Raw genomic sequence first — 18,646 nt, forward strand, 5'->3', positions numbered from 1 at the left:
TATGAACACCGGAGGAAACATCAAAGAAGCGCTTCGCAGGAGGCTCCCAAGCACTGATGATGTCGCCTAGCCAGGGGACGAAACGTTTGCAACAAAAACTTCCAGCTCGGCGAACAGAACCATAACAACGAGCACCCGAGCTACAAATCTTCGCACAATCTTTGAATATTATTAGTATCTTCTGCCATAAAGACTGATGCAGAATATTTTTTAACCATTCTGTTGTCTGACTTACCATTATTTTCCCCAATCTAATTTTGATGGGCCATATGTTCACAGTTGCCTTCAGAAAAGCTCTTGCTATGTATTTTTGTGTTATTTGCTAGTTGGCTCTCATAGTTTCTTTTTGGTCATCTTTTGTTGACTTTTACAATGTTCCAATGCTCCGGTTTACTACTAATATTTGCCACATTGTTTGTCTTTTAATTCAATTGATTTCCTTAACTTGCCTGGTTATCGACAATTGGTATACCCCCCCTTCCTAGAATTCTTCTTTCTCACTAGAATGCATCTTTGCTGTGAGTCATTAAGTTCTTTTTAAAAATAAAAGCAAAATACTACGCTGAAAATTTTGAAGCAAACTAGAATGGTGGAGAAACTCAGCAGGTCTGACCATAAGTGTGGGATGATGTACTTTGGAAGAAACAAGATGAGGGAGTATTTAATGACTGGCAGGACACTGGTTAGCTTCGAGGAACAGAGGGATATTGGAATAATTATTTACAAATTCCTGAAGTCGGCAGAACAAGTAAATAGGATAGTTAAGGCATATTACTTTCATCAGTTGTGGCATAGAGTATAAGAGCAAGGACGTAATGTTGGCGTTGTATAGATCATTGGTCAGGCAACTGGCGTACTGTGTGCAGTTCTGGTTGTGACAGCACTAGAAGGGGTCCAGAGAAGGTTCATCAGGATGTTGCCTTTGGATGGGGAAACTGAGCTATAAAGAAAGATTAGATAGACTTGGATTGTTTTCTTTATAGCAGAAGAAACTGAGGGGAGACGACTTGAGGTATATAAGATGGAGGGGTATAGACAGGATGATTAGCTGTTCCCTTTGGCTGAGGGGTGAATTACAAGAAGGCACAATCTTAGGGTAGGACCGGGACATTGAGGGGGTTTGGGGTAAAATGTTCCTAATCAGTGGGCGGAGAAAATTTGGATTGCACTGTTTGGGAAGTTGGGAGAGGCTGGAAACCTTAAAACTGTTAAAAGATATTGAATGAGTACTTCAAATATCAACATTCAAGGATCTGAGAGAAGTGCAGGAAATTGGGATTAGCGCACTTTTAGTTGTAGTTATGTCAGTACAGACTCGATTGGCCATAGAGTGTATGAATCTGAGAATCATGTATGGAGAGAGAAACAGAATAAACGTTTTGTATCTGGTATGACTTCTTCAGAACTGAACTCTTCAGAATGACCATTTTAAGATGTTTGCCATTGTTCATCAATCATAGTTTCTTCTAAACCCCCTTCCCAGTCCACTCCAGCTACATTGCCCTCATTCTCATTTAAATTTAGCACAGTGGTTTTCAATCTAAGTTTCTCAATCAATTCGTATGATTGCTGAGTAGGACGTAATGGATAAATTTATTGGATTTTCAACAAGGAAGGTGATAGTATGCCACATGAATTTATTTGACAAAGTTTAGACTTTTGGGATTAGGAGCAAATTAGCATGGATTAAAGATTGCCCATGGATAGAAAACTATGTAGGAAGAAATAGACCATTTTGAGTTGGCAGGTTATAATTATTGAGGCACAAAAACGATCTGTTCTTGGGTTTCAGCTGTTTACAACCTATGATAGTGTTTTTCATAAAGAAACCATATCATAACACGTCCAGTCAGGTTGATTAAAATAACTAGATACGGAAACCAAGACCCTTTGGGCTGCAGAGACCTGGATTCAAGTCCCATCTGCTCCAGAGGTTTGTAATAACATCTCTGAACAGGGTGATCTAAGAAAATATAGATAAGGAAACCATGTTGGGACGTATGCAAGCAAATTGATTAACATAATTAGGTAAGGAAACAAAGCTCTTGTGCAATGGTAGTGTCCCTACCTCTATATCCAGAGGCCCAGGTTCAATTCCCACCTACTCCAGAGGTATACAGTTGCAACTCTCAATAAGTTAATTAGAAAATATCTAAAAGTGAAACAAGTACAGTACATGTAAGTTTGTCACTGCTAAATTAATTGGGAAAATAAGAAAATAAAAGCATACATGTTGGGTGGTGGGCAAGCTAATGGCCAGTGGAATGCAATATGAATTTTGTGGGAAGCCGAGAAACTGTTTGCTGGGTCCCTTGCTGAGAGATTTGTATAATTGATTGCCACAGGTGAGTTGCTAGTAGACTGGAGGTTGGCTAATGTAGCGTCATTATTTAAGAAAGGTAAGGAAAAGCCAGACAACTATGCACCAGTGAGCCTGACATCAGGATTTACATATATTTGGAAAGGCTAGGACTGATTAGGGACCGTCAACATGGCTTTGTGTGCGGGAAATCCTGCCTCACTAACTGCATTGAGTTTTTTGAAGAACTGATGGAGGATTGAGAGCAGAGAGATGGATGTTTTGTATATGGACTTTAGTAAGGCACTCAACAAGGTTCTGCATGGTAGACTGTTAAGAAGGTATTCCATGGTTAGCATGGAATCTTGGGATTCCATGATCACATGGAATACAGGGAGAGGTAGCCACTTGGTTAAAAAATTGTCTCGAAGATAGGAGACAGGGTGGTGAGTGGCTTTTTGGACTGGAGGCCTGTGATCAGTGGTGTGCCATAGAGATTGGTGCTGGGTCTATTGCTTTTGGTCATTTATGTGAATCACTTGGATGTGAATATAGGAGGTAAGGTTGGTAAATTTGCAGATGACACCCAAATTGGTGGTGTAGTGTAGCAAAGAAGGTTACCTCAGTATTATGGGATCTTGATCAGATGGGCCAAGGAATGGCAGATGAGGTCTAATCCAGGTAAATGTGAGGTGCTGCATTTTGAAAGGCAAGTGAGGGCATGAATTTTCCATGGGGAGTGTTGCTACACAGAGACCTTGGAGTGCACATTCATACTTTCCTTGAAAGTGGAGTTGCAGATAGACAGGTTAGAGAAGAAGGTGTTTGTTGGTTAGTGCGTTGCGTATAGGAGTTGGGAGGTCACGTTTTGGCTGTACAGGACTTTGGTTAGGCCACTTTTGGAATATTATGTGCAGTTCTGGTCTCCCTCCTATCGGAAGGATGTTGTGAAACTTGAAAGGGTTCTGAAAAGATTGACAAAGATGTAGCTGGGATTTGGAGGGTTTGAGCTGTAGGGAGCGGCTGAATAGCCTGGGGCAATTTTCCCTGGAGTGTTGTAGGCTGAGGTGTGATCTTTATAGAAGTTTATAAAATCATAATGGGTATGGATAGGGTGAATAGTCAGGTCTTTTCCCCAGAGTAAGGGAGTCCAAAACTAGAGGACATAGGTTTAAGTCAGAGGGAAAAGATTTAAAAGGGACCTGAGGGGCAACATTTTCATGCAGAGGGTGATGCATATATGAAAAGAGTTGCCAGAGGAAGTGATGGAGGCTGGTACAGTGATAATATTTAAATACATCTGGATGGGTACATGAATAGGAAGGGTTTGGAATAACATGGGCCAAATGTTGGCAAATGAGACTAGATTAATTTAGGATATCTGGTCGACATGGATGAGTTGGACCAAAGGATCTGTTTCCATGCTGTACATCTCTATGATTCTAAACGCTACATTGAAACATGAACAAAAGAAAGCAGAATTTAGAATAACGTAACTGACTCAATATAGTAACTATTACTCATTAACTGTTCCAATACAGTAACATCCAATTAATACACCCCTTGGCAAAAAAGTAAATTCAAACACAAATTCTTACCGACAGGAGGGAATAACTTCCAGAGAGAGGTTTCAGAAGAAAGTTAGAGGAGTTCTTTACTGAAGTTTGCAACTCCGCTGGACTCTCATCTTGTGACTGCTACAGCTACAAAAGAGACAAATTAAAATCTGAAGTGGGAGAACTGGCCACTCCCCATCTGTTTTAAACTAGACTCTTTGGTACCTCTGCCTTTACGACCTGTCTTCAAAAAAACCAAAGATAAAATAATCTTTGTCATACTGCTGTTTATATAGCTGCTTGAAAAGTCTGGTTATTTGTCCAGCAACAAGTATCTGGTCTGTGGGCAAGTGACCAGTTGTTGATGATTGGCTCCCAGGTGGCTGAATAGCTTGGGGGTGTGAATGTTCTGGTCGGAAGCAATTGGACTTTTGTGTTTCTGCTCTGCAGTAAAAAGCGTTCTAGCTGGAATGAAGACAGTTTATTTTGCCTCATCAGCTGCTGTAAGCTGTGACTTGAGTAATAAGTCAAAGACCCTTGAGTGTGAACAAGCCACTCTGTGCCCCCTCAAACAAATGAGTGTGTCCGAAAAAGGGAATATTGAGAAACAGCAGTCTGATCAGCGAAAGGATCACCTCAGCAAACCCTGTGGTTGGAACTGAACTATATTCCTTGTGTTCACCTCTGCCCATAATGTCCATTTATTTTTGAGGGGGAGTTTTTGAAATGGTTAGAGTTATATATCAGTTATTCATAACTTAATTTGTTGCTTGAATATATTTATTTTGATAAATAGTAATTTTTTAAAGCACTTTAATCTGGCCTGTGCTTTCTGTCAACTTCAATCTAAAAGATAGTTTAGAAAATTTTGTGTAATTAACTTTTTTGATCACTTGGGAATAGCGGGACTTATAGAACTTAAAGTTGGTGAGTCTACTACTGTTGAAGTCAGGGCATTCCTTGCCCCTATTACTCTGAGTAAAGAAACTACATCTGACGTCTGTCCTATATCTATCTCCCCTCATTTAAAGCTATGTCCCCTCAGGCTAGCTATCTCCATCTGAGGAAAAAGGCTCTCACTGTCCACCCTTTCTAACCCTCTGATTATTTTATATGTCTCAATTAAGTCACCTCTCAACCATCTTCTCTCTAATAAAAACAGCCAGAAGTCCCTCAGCCTTTCCTCGTAAATCCTTCCCTCCATACCAGGCAACATCCTAGTAAGTCTCCTCTGAACCCTTTCCAGTGCTTCCACATCCTTCCTATAATGTGGTGATCAGAACTGTACACAATACTTGGAGTGTGGCCGCACCAGAGCTTTGTACAGTTGCAGCATGACATCATGGCTCCAGAACTCAATCTCTCTACTAATAAAACCTAACACACCATATGCTGCCTTAACCGCACTAACAACCTGGGTGGCAACTTTCAGGGATCTATTACATGGACACCAAGATCTCTCTGCTCATCTACACTACCAAGAATCTTAGCCCAGTACTGTTTATTCCTGTTGCTCCTTCCAAAGTGAATCCGTTCACACTTTTCCGCATTAAACTACACTTGCCACCTGTTTTAAAAAATTCTCAAGGTCAGGTTCGTAGGAGAGTAGTCTGACACAGAACAAACGACCAAGAGGCGAGACTGCTAGAATATGGGCATTTTATTCCCCGCAGCGTCGCACAACGGGTCTGGCTTATACTCACTCTACATGTTACAAAAACTGGGAGCCGTCAGTTCTCGTAGAGCGGTTGCCAACAACCCACGCTCGGCGGTTAAACGTAACCCCGGAGCAGACTCACCGAACTGGAGACTTTTCCGGCTGATATACTCTTTTCCAGATATAAACATTCATGTGAACAGCAGAAAAACACATTCCATTCTGGTTACATACAGATAAGAAGATTCACACGGGACTAAGCAACACCTCCATTCCGGTTAGATTCACACATGTATTGGGACATAATTTTTAACCGTTTCACCACATTCCACTGCTTGGAATTTTACACCACACCACCTCTGTCTAGCTCCTGCAGCTTGTCTATGTCCCTCTGTAACCTGCAGCCTCCTTCAGCAACATCCACAATTCCACTGACCTTAATATCATCTGCATATTTACTAACACATCCTTCTATGCCCTCATCTAGGTCATGTATAAAAATGACAAACAGCAATGGCCCCAAAACAGAACCTTGCAGTACACCACTAGTAACTGAACTCCAGGATGAACATTTCCCATCAACCACAGCCCTCTGCCTTCTTTTCAGCTAGCCAATTTCTGATCCAAACCGCTCAATCACTCTCAATCCCATGCCTCCATATTTTGTGCAATAGTCCACCATAGGATACCTTATCAAATGCCTTACTGAAATCCATATACACACCGCGTCAACTGTTTTACCCTCATCCACCTGTTTGGTTACCGTCTCAAAGAATTCAGTAAGACTTGTGAGGCATGACCTACTTTTCACAAAACCGTGTTGACTATCCCTAATCAACTTATTCCTCTCTATAATTATAATTCCTATCTCTTATAACCTTTTCCAACACTTCACCTATAACCGAAGAAAAGCTCACTGGTCTATAATTACCAGAGTTGGCTCTACTCCCCTTCTAGAATATAGGGACATTTGCTATCCTTCAGTCTTCTGGCACTATTTCTGTAGACAGTGATGACATAAAGATAAAAGCCAAGGACTCTGCAATCTCCTCCTTGGCTTCCCAGAGAATTCTAGGATAAATCCCATTTACCCCAGGGGACTTAGCAATTCTGGAAAGTGTGAAAATAGTTAACACAACCACCTTGTGAACCTCAATCCAGTCTAGTCCAGTAGCCTGTATTCTCCTCGACAACATTCTTTTTCCAGTGTGAATACTAAGGAAAAATATTCATTTAGCACTTCCCCTATCTCCTCAGATTCCACACACAACTTCCCACTACTATCCTTGACTGGCCCTAATCTGACTCTCGTCATTCTTTATTCCTGATATACCTATAGAAAGCTTCAAGGTTTTCCTTGATCCTATCTGCCAATGACTTCTCATGTTCTCTCCTGGCTCTTCTTAGCTCTCTCTTTAGGTCTTTCCTGGTAACTTGTAACTCTCAAGCATCCTAACTGAGCATTCACATCTCATCCTTCCATAAGCTGCCTTCTTCCTCTTGACAAGAGATTCAACTTCTTTAGTAAACCACGGTTCCCCCTCACGACCACTTCCTTCCTACTTCCTTCCTGCCTGACAGGTACATACTTATCAAGGACTTGCAGTAGCTATTCCTTGAATAAGCTCTACATTTCAATTGTGCCCAAGCCCTGTAGTTTCCTTCCCCATCTTATACACCCTAAATCTTCCCTAATCGCATCATAATTGCCTTTTCTCCAGCATTAACTCTTGCCCTGCAGTATATACCTATTCCTTTCCATTGCTAAAGTAAACATAACTGAATTGTGGCCACTATCACCAAAGTGTTCACCTACCTAAATCTAACACCTGGCTAGGTTCATTACCCAGTACCAAATCCAATGTGGCCTCGTTCCTTATTGGCCTGTCTACATACTGTCAGGCAACCATCCTGCACACATTGGACAAAAACTGACCCATGTAAAGTACTTGAACTATAGTATTTCCAGTCAATATTTGGAAAGTTAAAGTCCCCCATAACAACTATCCATATTCTCGCTCCTATCCAGAACCACCTTTGAAATCCTTTCCTCTACATCTCTGGGACTGTTTGCAAGCCTTTAGAAAACTCCCAACCTCAGCCCTTACTACCTAAGTAGATGAGTCCTTAAACATTCTTTCTGCCACTGTAATACTGTCTTTCACTAACCATGCCACACCCCCACTCTTTTATTATCTTCTCTGTTCTTACTGAAACATCTAAATCCCGGAACCTGCAACAACCATTCCTGTCCCTGCTCTATCTATGTCTCTGAAATGGCCACAACATCAAAATTTCAGGTACCAACTCATGCTGCAAATTCACCCACCTTATTCGGATGCTCCTGGCATTGAAATAGACACACTTCGAACCACCTTCCAGCTTGCCATGAACTCTTATGACCCTGCAACCTCATTTCTGACCTCACTACTCCCAATTTCCTGGATACTGGAACTACAGGTTAGGTTCCCATTCCCCTGCTGAATCAGTTTAACCCTTGCGAATAGCATTAGCACCACCCTCCCCCGAATATCAGTACGCCACTTGTTCTGGTGTTGACCATCCTGTCTGTAGAGGTCCCACTTACCCCAGACTGAGCCCCAATTGTCCAGGTATCCAAAACCTACCCCCCCCCACCACCCAATCCCTGGAGTCCGTGTTCAACTTCTCTCTCTCTCCCTATTCCTTGCTTTGCTAGTACATGGCACTGGCAACAAACCAGAGATGATAATTGTTTGTTCTTGCTCTAAACTTCCACCAGAGCCCCCTGAATTTCTGTCTTAAAACCTCATCCATTTTCCTACCTATGTTGTTAGTGCCTATGTGGACCACGACTTGGGGCTGCTCCTGCTCCCCCTCAAGGATCCTGAAAACATGATCTGAGATATCACGAGCCCTGGCATGTGGGAGGCAACACACCAACCGTGAGTCTCTTGTTCCCACAGAACGTCCTATCTGTTCCCCCTAATTATGTAGTCCCCAATGACTTGATTTTCAGCATGCGATTCCATTGAGGCACAACTCCATGAATCACTGAAAGTTAACATGTAAGTGTAAACAATTTGGACAGCAAATAATACTTTTTTTATTGCAAAGAGATTGGAGTATGAGAATATAATTTTATTCAGGACATTGGTGAGGCCACACTTAAAGTACTGTAAGAAAGGTTTGGTCTCCTGAACTAATCAAGTGTGTTGTTGCACAGAGGATTTGCAAAAAAGGTTCACTAAAACTGGGTTCCTAGGATGAGGGGGTTGTCCTATTAGGAATAAATGAGTGGACTAGGCCTCTATTTCCTGCCATTTTGAAGAAAGATGATCTAGTTAAAATCTTAAGTGGTTTGACATGCTACAAACATATTTCCCTGTGTTGGGGAATCTAAACCAGAGTCTCAGCCTGACAAGAGTTGGCCATTTACAACTGAGATGAGCACATTTATCATTCAAAAGGCTGTTAATCTTGAATTATCTACCCCAAGAGTTCTGTGAATGCCCAATCATTTAGTATACAGGTTGTCCCTGATTTACGAATGTCCAACTTACAAGTGCCCATACTTATGATTTAGATTAGATTAGAATCCGTACAGTGTGGAAACAGGCCCTTCAGCCCAACAAGTCCACACCGACAGTCCGAAGAGTAACTCACCCCCCTCTGATTAATGCACCTAACAAATATGGTTGTTAACCATAGTGTTAACTTTCAGTGATTCATGGTGTTGTGCCTCAATGGAATCGCATGCTGAAAATCAAGTCGTTGGGGACTACATAGTTAGGGGGAACATAAAGGATGTTCTGTGGCAACAACTATGGACAATTTAGCATGGCCAATTCACCTGACCTGCACGTCTTTGCAATGTGGGAGGAAACCGGAGCACCCAGAGGAAACCCACGCAGACTCGGACAAACTCCACACAGACAGTCGCCCACAGCTGGAATTGAACCAGGGACCCTGGCACTGTGAGGCAGCAGTGCTAACCATTGAGCCATCGTGCTGCCCTTTTTTTTTCAAATTCTTGTATCTATCATGATCTAATTATGAATGTGATCCCGTACATGGTTATAGTTTTAAAGACTTAACATACAAACGTTTCCTGCACTTACAAACAGCTGCTTTCCATTATCCTGCATTGTGTTCTGGATTACATGCAAATTGACTTGCGAACGGAGTCCAGAACGGAACTTGTTTGTAACCCAGGGACTGCCTGTATTCAAAACAAAGTATTGTTTGGGAGTCAGTTAGCTCACTTTGAAGAACGGCTGGTTTGCATTTCGGTGTGAGGTAACCATGAAGGATTCTCCTCAACCTTTGCCCTTGCCTGAAAAGTGGTGACCGGATGAGATCAGCCCCATAGTCCAGTAAGACTATGGTATCTGTACCTTTCCAATATTGAGGAAAGTGGATTGATGAATGTGGCTAAATGAGCAAACTTGAGGAGCTAAATGTGTGCTCCAGGTTGTGGTTCTTATGAAGGATTTTGATTTACTATGCAATTTGTTAATCTCCATCGGTCTCATGTCTGTAGTTGAGATAAATTTAAGTTGTTTAAAAGAATCAGTGGTGAGATTTGGGTACGTTGAGGAAAAGGGAAAAATCTAAGACAACAGGAAAGGAGAGGGAAGTGAAGTTGAATTGTCACGAGATTCTTTCTATGAAATTGTTGCGTAACATTTGTTGTTAGTGTTACGACTTGCTATCTCAGCTAATGTTGTTTACTTGGGCCTCATTTCCTTCTGAAGGGAAAAAGTTGTTTATCTATTACGTCTCTTTACAAAGATGTCAATTGTGCTGCAATAAATCAGTTGGTGCACTGTTACTTAGTGGCAAATCTAGAGCAGAGTTCAGAAACAATACAACAGCATGATGGTCAGTTTACTGTAGGTGATCCCCATCTATTATCACTTTATGTGAATCTTGCAGCACCATTGAACAAGCGATGACAAAAAGGAATCATGTCCATTTCAGTAATGATAGAGCAGCTTAAAAGTATTTTTAAACAACTTGTTCAGACAAATTATTACACAGCTCTCTGGAGCAGACGGGACTCAAACCTGGAACTTCTGGTCCAAAAGTAGGGCATCACAAGAGGCCATTTTAGAGCAGTTTAATGTGATTAAAATTAAGAATCTATCATTTTACCACAGCTGTTAGCTCTAAATTTTATTTACTTTTTTTTGTATAGATAACTGCTGAGCCTGTGACAATAGTCAGGTTGGCCCTTCGATATAGAGTGAGCCTAATTTCAGAGTATTGCTAAACAAAGAGACCTTGAAGTGCAGGTTAATAGTTCTTTGAAAGCAGAGTCTCAGGTAGATAGGATAGTGAAGAAGGCATTTGGTATGCTTTCCTTTATTGGTCACAGCATTGAGTAGAGGAGTTGGGAGGTCATGTTGAGGCTGTACAGGATATTGGTTAGGCCACTTGTGGAATATTGTGTGCAGTTCTGGTCTCCCTGCTGTTGGAAGGATGTTGTGAAACTTGAAAGGGTTCAGAAAAGACTTACAAAGATGTTGCCAGGGTTTCAATTGTAGGGTGAGGTTGAATAGGCTTGAGCTGTCCTCCCTGTTTGTGTAGGCTGATGGGTAACCTATAGATATTTATAAAATAATGAGAGGTATTGATAGGGTAAATAGACAAGGTCTTTTCCCTAGGGTGGGGGGAGTCTAAAACTAGAGGGCATAGGTTTGGGCGTGGGGGGAGTTGCGGCGGGAGATTGAGACTTAAGGAGCAACTCTTTTCATGCAAAAGGTGGTGCATGTATGGAATGAGGTGGTGGAGGCTGGTACAATTACAACACACATTCTTTAACTGTGCTGTTTTCAACATAGTTACCTGCTGGGAATTCAGGGTCAGTGAATTTATTCAACAATTCAGTGCTTTCATTAAGAATATGCATTAGAAACAAAAGTGTACATTATTTCAGAAGTTTGTTTATCCCAGAAGATAGGGACAAATTGTGTGGCCAGAAAAATTGGTACCCCAGAAAATTACATAAAATTGATAACCTCCTTTTAGGTTAACGAGCACATTTCAAGGCTAAATTAAAATCGGGCACTTCATGTGCAGGATGGGGATGGGGCCAGCAAATAGAGACATAGAGCTGTAGAGCATGGAAACAAACCCTTCACTACAACTCGTGCATACTGAGCAGATATCCAAATTAAATCTAATCCCATATGTCAGTTTTTGGCCCATATCTCTCTCTAAACCCTTCCTATTCATATATCCATCCAGATGCCTTTTAAATGTCGTAATTGCACCACCTCTGGAAGCTTGTTCCATACTTGCACCACTTTCTGTGTGAAAACGTTGCCCCTAAGGTCCCTTTTAAATCTTTCCCCTCTCATTTTAAACCTATGCCCTCCAATTGTGGACTCCCCCACACTAGGAAACGGATCCATTTACCCTATCCGTGCCCTCATAATTTTATAAACCTCTATAATGTTGCCTCTCAGTCTCTGAGGCAACCACTTAACTGACCAGGCTCTGAAATCACTATGTAGTTCCGATAATGAGATCTCCCAAGGACAGATATGAAATTACACTGCAGTTTGTTTATTTGTGTTTTTTTAAATCTACTGTTATTAACATCAGTTAATTTATTTGTGAAGGACAAAATAAACTATTACTGAGCCAAGGAGAGTTCTGGAAAGAACAATATAATATTTTTAATTAACTAAGAATTGAGTTAAGTCTGTATTTTTAATGGGATTTCTAATGATTGCAATTAGCAAGTTTGAGAAATTAAAATTGTGTATGAAATTAGTCAATGGAGCAATCAATAGACCATTTGAGCTTCTGATTAATTGAGATCACATGGGATTCATATTGTCCTATTTTCAAATTAGATTTTATGTAGAAATTGTTGCCCTAGATAATCACAATGGATGCTGGTAACAGCTGGCTGTGTTGTAACAAGAAATATAAAGCTGCTTATGTATGGTGTGAGAGCTCCTAAGCAGATCCAGGCAGATTTATTTATGGGTAGTTGTACATTGGGAGCTTATGTCTTATTTCAACGGTTAGACTTCACATGTACAGACTGAATTGGCTTCAAGTACTAACAGCTTCTACGTATGATCTACTTAGTTGTGTTTTAAACTAGAAAGACAGTAATACTGTGTGTGGGAGAGTCTTGGTTTTTGTTTGTATGCCACCAATTTTCTTATTGATCCTTTTGAGTTGACATTTTGAAACAAAAAATATTAGTATGTGAATCAGATCACATTAATTGACTCGTATTTCAACATTAAACACACAACTTCTGTAAAATTAAAGCAAAATATCGCGGATGCTGGACATCTGAAATTTGTATTGGAGAAAATCAGGTCATAGAGTCATAGAGATGTACAGCATAGAAACAGACCCTTCGGTCCAACTTGTCCATGCTGACCAGATATCCCAACCCAATCTAGTCCCACCTGCCAGCACCAGGCCCATATCCTTCCTATTCATATACCCATCCAGATGCCTTTTAAATGTTGCAATTGAACTAGGCTCCATCACTTTCTCTAGCAGTCATGATTTGGTGGTGCTGGTGTTGGACTGGGGTGTACAAAGTTAAAAATCACACAACACCAGGTTATAGTCCAACAGGTTTAATTGGAAGCACACTAGTGACAGGATGTGCAGAACACTAGTGTGCTTCCAATTAAACCTGTTGGACTATAACCTGGTGTTGTGATTTTTAACTTCCTCTAGCAGCACATTCTACACATGCCACCCTCTGTGTGAAAAAGTTGCCCTTTAGGTCTCTTTTACATCTTTCCCCTCTCACCTTAAACCTATGCCCTCTAGTTCTAGACCCCCCCACCCTAGGGAAAAGACCTTGTCTATTTACCCTATCCATGCCCCATCATGATTTTATAAACCTGTGGTCACCCTTCAGCTTCTGATGCTCCAGGGAAAACAGCCCCAGCCTATTCAACCTCTCCCTACAGCTCAAATCCTCCAACCCTGGCAACATCCTTGTAAATCTCCTGAACCTTTCAAGTTTCACAACATCCTCCCGATAGGAAGGAGACCAGAATTGCATGCAGTATTCCAAAAGTGGCTGAACCAATGTCCTGTGCAGCTGCAACATGACCTCCCAACTCCTGTACTCCGTACTCTGACCAATAAAGGAAAGCATACTAAATGCAGCTTTCACTATCGTATTTATCTGCGACTCCACTTTCATGGAGCTATGAACCTGCACTCCAAGGTCTGGCAGCATCTGTGAAGAGAGAAGGGGAGAACTTTTCTAGTGTAATATAATTATTCTTTAGAACTGCAATATATATAAATACTTAACTTCAGATATGTATGCAAAAACATCAATATAGCTGTTGAAGGTATTTTTGTACAATTTTAGATTATTCATCTTCAATAACACATTGCATATTTTAGATTTGTAGTATGACAGGCACTAGAACCATTTCATTTTTTTCACTTTTTTATTTCATTTTTTTTCCATTGATGTAATGAAAGCCAGAGGGCGGACAGACTTGTGTGGTGTGACCTGTATAATATCTGACTGACAGGATGTGCAGAACAGCCCCAAAATTAACCAGCTTTAAAAGGAGACAGAGGTCAGGAAAAGGTTCCAGTACAATGGAAGTATAGCACAATGGTTTCAACTTGTTCAGATTTGCCATTGTTGATTATCAATTTAAAATTATCGGATGACTGGCTAGAAATTGGATTAAAGATTAGAAGGAAAAATATCTAACGAATGTTTTGAGGCAGACTGATTCATATCGGATACTTTGTGTCAAGGAAGTGTACTTGGAGTTCAGAACCTCGTAAGGGTTAATGGAAGGAATGTCTCAGTACTTCAGATTTTCAGGATTACATTTAAGGCTGAGGAATTGTGTTCTGAGTTTTCATTTCAGAGTACAGCTAAATGTATATTGAAAAGAATGGGAATGACAGGAATGGATGGAAATAAATGGGAGCAAGCATATAACTTTGTGAATACAGTGCTTCCCTCATAGATTAACATAATTTCAAAGGCTGGAATGTTCTTTTTCAGGCAGTCTTGAAAGTTTTAAGGCAAAGGGGTACAACTCTCTATCTGTTATGAGGTTGTAGATTCAGAGAATTATCTCTAGTGCTGCAGTCCATTATTGTAGCGCATGCTTACATGATTCCAAGGGTTAATGTAACCTCTTTTTGCTAACTTAGTTATGATTCTGCTGCTGAAGTGCTTATTTTTTTGTTGGCTGCAGACCTATCTGTTCTATCCTGACGAAGTCGCAACCCTGTCTTCCCCACCCCCCCCCAAAATATCCTTCCTTGTAAACTTGAGTACTTCGAAAGTCCTGCTATCCTTGTGTGAACCCAACACTAGTTGGCCAACTCTAATCTGATTAAGCAATGCCTTCATTTTTAAAACCCTTTTTTGTTTCAATACCTGTGTGTAGGCCCCTCCTATTTTTGTATTCATCTCCAACCCTACAACAAAACATCAATGCTCTCGAGTATCCCTGACTTTAATTGCTTCATGATTGATGGCTGTCCTTTCATTGCTGAGACCCAAAACTGGAATTCCTTTCCTGCTTCTCTCTGTCCCTCTCCCTCAAATTTTAAGAAATTCCTTAAAGCATAGTTTGTTGACCAAATATTTGTCATTTTTTTGTCTTATAATACTCCTGTGAAGTACCTTTAGGATGTTTTAATACATTAAAGTTCTATAGTAAGAAAAATTATTTTTATTATTCTTTGACTCCATAGCTGGCAGGTCAGCATGGCATTTTTGAGGTATACTTTGAGAGTAGCATTGCTGTTTTCAGGAGAAACTGAAGTTCGTGTTGCTGCCAGCTCCTTAAGCAGTGGCTTGGCTCCCATGTTAGCTCTTGCTACTGGGCAGGGACCGTCAAGTGTAGTTTGAAGATGATCTCTGTGATGCTTCAGTTGTTGCATTGTGTTTAACTAACGAGCAATGGAAATATTCGCACTTGGCTTTCTTGATTTTAGGTGAGTACAGAAACAAAGGACAAAGTAAAGGGTTGAATACTACTATTTCATTTGATTCCTAAAATCACAGGTACGGTGGTACAATGGTAATGTTGCTGTACCACAAATGATCAAGTCCTGTCATTGGCACCTTTAAATTTTGTTTGTTTAATTCAGGAATAAAAAGGAATTATCAGTGGTGACCGTAAAACTACCAGATTATCATCGACACATTTTGATCATTTCATATAATGTTGGGTAAGGAAATCTGCCATCTTTTTAACTAGTCTGGCCACCATATAAACTGTCAGCAATATGCTTACATCTTCTCTGTTCTCTGAAAGAGTCTAATAGTCCAGTAGTTGTATCAAACTACTATAAAATTTCAGATGAGAATAAAATTAGACATAACATGCAGGATTAACCTAGGTTTAACATCAGGAAGGAGCACCTGACCAAATTCCTGAGAGGTCCTCTTCACTAACTCATGCAGCAATAATCTTACATAGTCATAACCTCAGAATTGTACCTTTCAGCTAACTTAGTCAGACTTGGATTCAGACTCCTTATCATAATTCATAGCATTGATTTTCTGATCAGCAGGACAGACCTGTAGAGGTGACAATATAACAATGTCCAGTCAAGACTAAATAGTTCTGACAATCCTCAACATTCTCAGGAACTAGGCTAAGCATAATAACAAAACTACCTGATTACTACCTATTGCCCTCCCTCAGCTAATCAATCAGTATGCTGCCGTATGAAACATTCCTTGGAATAAGCACAGTAAAAGTAGCAGCGATGCAGTAGACTCTGACGATGGAACTTCAATGTCCAGCAAAACTTTCTCAAACTGACTAAGCTGGTCGAGTCCTGAAGATCATGATTACCAGGCTGTGTCTCATCACCAGCCACAGGACCAAAGTCGTAGATTACTGTCCAATTTATGTGCCAGTGTTGCTGTGCTAAATAGGATAGATTTAGATCTAGCAGCTTAAAACTGAATCTATGAGGTGTTGTCGGCAGCAGCAGTATTGTATTCCATTTCAATCTATAAGCTTAGAACCTGGCATATTCCTGACACTAGTTATTAACCTTGCCTTAATGAAGAGTATAGAAGAGCATGCCAGGAGCAGCAACAGATGCACCTAAAACTAAACTGTCAACTGAGAAAGCTAAAGCCGAATCAGAATGCCGTAACCACAGAGCTGAGCAATTCCAGAACCAGCAGATCAGGTCAATGTTCTGCCATAATTGGTCATGAATTCTGATGTTCAGTTAACTAACTCAAGGAGAATGTTACAAAAATTGTCCACCTTCAATAATAGAGCCCCATATGAGCATGCAAAAGACATGACTAAAGCATTTGCCCCTATATTTATACAAAAGTGCTGATCCATTGATTGTTCTCAGCCTTCTGAGAGCTCCTCCATCTCAAATGTCAGGTATTAACCACTTTGGTTCATTCTGCATGATATCAAGAAATGTCTGAGTGCTGTATGTGTTCCAAAAGCCAGGGGCTTGATCAAACTAGTTGTTATTGCTGAAGCCTTCTCCAGAATTACTCCTGCCTCTAGCAAAGCAGGCAGTGAGGTCAGATGATGTGGTTTATGCAAAGGTTGGTAGGGTGGAAGGTGAGCACCAGGGGGATTCTGTCCTTGTTACGGTTGGAGGGGTGGGGTTTGAGGGCGGCGGTGCGGGATGTGGATGAGATGCGTTGGAGGGCATCTTTAACCACGTGGGAAGGGAAATTGCGGTCTCTAAAGAAGGAGGCCATCTGGTGTGTTCTATGGTGGAACCGCTCCTCCTGGGTTGTTACGGTTGGAGGGGTGGTGTCGGATGATGTGGTTTATGCTAAGGTTGGTAGCAAAGCAGTTCCAATACAACTACATCTGTGCAGCTACCTGACTATGTGAAAGATTGCCAAGCTTTCTACGGCCTGTCTGCAAAAAGCAGAATAATCCCTCCAAGGGGAAGCAATGGTCTAGTGGTGTTTTTGCTAGACTGTTAATCCAGACACCCAGGTAATGTTTTGGGGACCCAGGTTCAAATCCCACCATGGCAGATGGTATAATTTGAACTCAGTAATATCTGGAAGTCAGAGTTTAATGATGACCATGAATCAATTGTCAAATATTGGAAAAACCCATCTGATTCACAAATGTCCTTTAGGGAAGGAAACTGTCATCCTTACCTGGTCTGGCAAACATGTGACTCAGGCCCGCAGCAATGTGGTTGATTCTTAACTACCCTCTGGGTAATCAGAGATGGGCAATAAATGCTGGCTTGGCCAGCGATGCCCTCGTGCTGTGAAAAAATTAAGAAAAAAAATCAATTACTGCTCCATGTGCTGCCTCTTAATGCTATTCAGGGTCCTACAATTGATCAATATACAGAGAGATCTTGGGGTTCAAGTCCATAGTTCCCTGAAAGTGGCTGTGCAAGTAGATAGGATGGTAAACAAGGTGTATGGCATGCTTGTCTTTATTGATCAAGGAATTGAGTACAAGAGATAGGATGTCATGTTGCAACTTCCTAAGACTTTGGCTAGGCCACACATAGAGTATTGCGCTCAGTTCTGGTTGCCACATCACAGGAAGGATGTGTGGAGGCTTTGGAGAGGGTGCAGAAAAGGTTTATCAGGATGCTGCCTGGATCAGAGGGAATGAGCTATAAGGAGAGATTAGAAAAACTTGGGTTGTTTTCTCTGGAGCAGCAGAGGCTGAGGGGAAACTTGATAGAATTGTATAAAATTGAGATGCATACATTTCTCTTCTCTTTTCCAGAGTTGAAATGTCTAAAACTAGGGGCATGTATTTAAGGTGGGAGGGGGGAAATGCAGTTCGAGGGAGATGTGAGGGGCAAGTTTTTTACACCGTCATAGGAGTCTGTAATGTGCTATCAGGGGGCTAGATATGATAGGAGGGTTTAAGAGACTTTAGATAAGCACATGTATATGCAAGGAATGGAGGGATATGGACCAAGGGCAGGCAGACGGTTGACTTTAGTATGGCAACGTGTTTGGCACGATATCGTGAACTGAAGGACCCATTCCTGTACTATGCACTCTATGAGCTATAGTAATGGAAGGTTTTGTGGCAGTGTTACCAAGTAATATTTACTGTCAGGACCTCAGTTGAAACTTTTGAACATATTTGAAGTTCTAGTGATTGTTTAGAATCTTGTCATGTGATTCCTTAT

At 41.0% G+C, this 18,646-nt stretch overlaps 1 protein-coding gene across 3 annotated transcripts in view; it reads left to right on the forward strand.

Moving 5' to 3' along the window:
• The window catches only part of c29h18orf21 (chromosome 29 C18orf21 homolog), a 64,121-nt gene that overhangs the window by 4,326 nt on the left and 41,149 nt on the right, over nucleotides 1-18,646 (forward strand). Inside the window, exons 1-2 of one of the 3 annotated variants that reach the window (XM_043719057.1) lie at nucleotides 9,687-9,697; nucleotides 18,075-18,079. The exons of the other annotated variants lie outside the window; for them this stretch is intronic. The gene's annotated coding sequence lies outside the window, so the exon portion shown is untranslated. Of the gene's footprint in view, nucleotides 1-9,686; nucleotides 9,698-18,074; nucleotides 18,080-18,646 lie in introns of those variants that run through there. 3 annotated transcript variants of the gene reach the window in all.

The sequence above is a fragment of the Chiloscyllium plagiosum genome, chromosome 29, assembly GCF_004010195.1.
Source record: "Chiloscyllium plagiosum isolate BGI_BamShark_2017 chromosome 29, ASM401019v2, whole genome shotgun sequence".
Lineage (NCBI taxonomy): Eukaryota > Metazoa > Chordata > Chondrichthyes > Orectolobiformes > Hemiscylliidae > Chiloscyllium > Chiloscyllium plagiosum.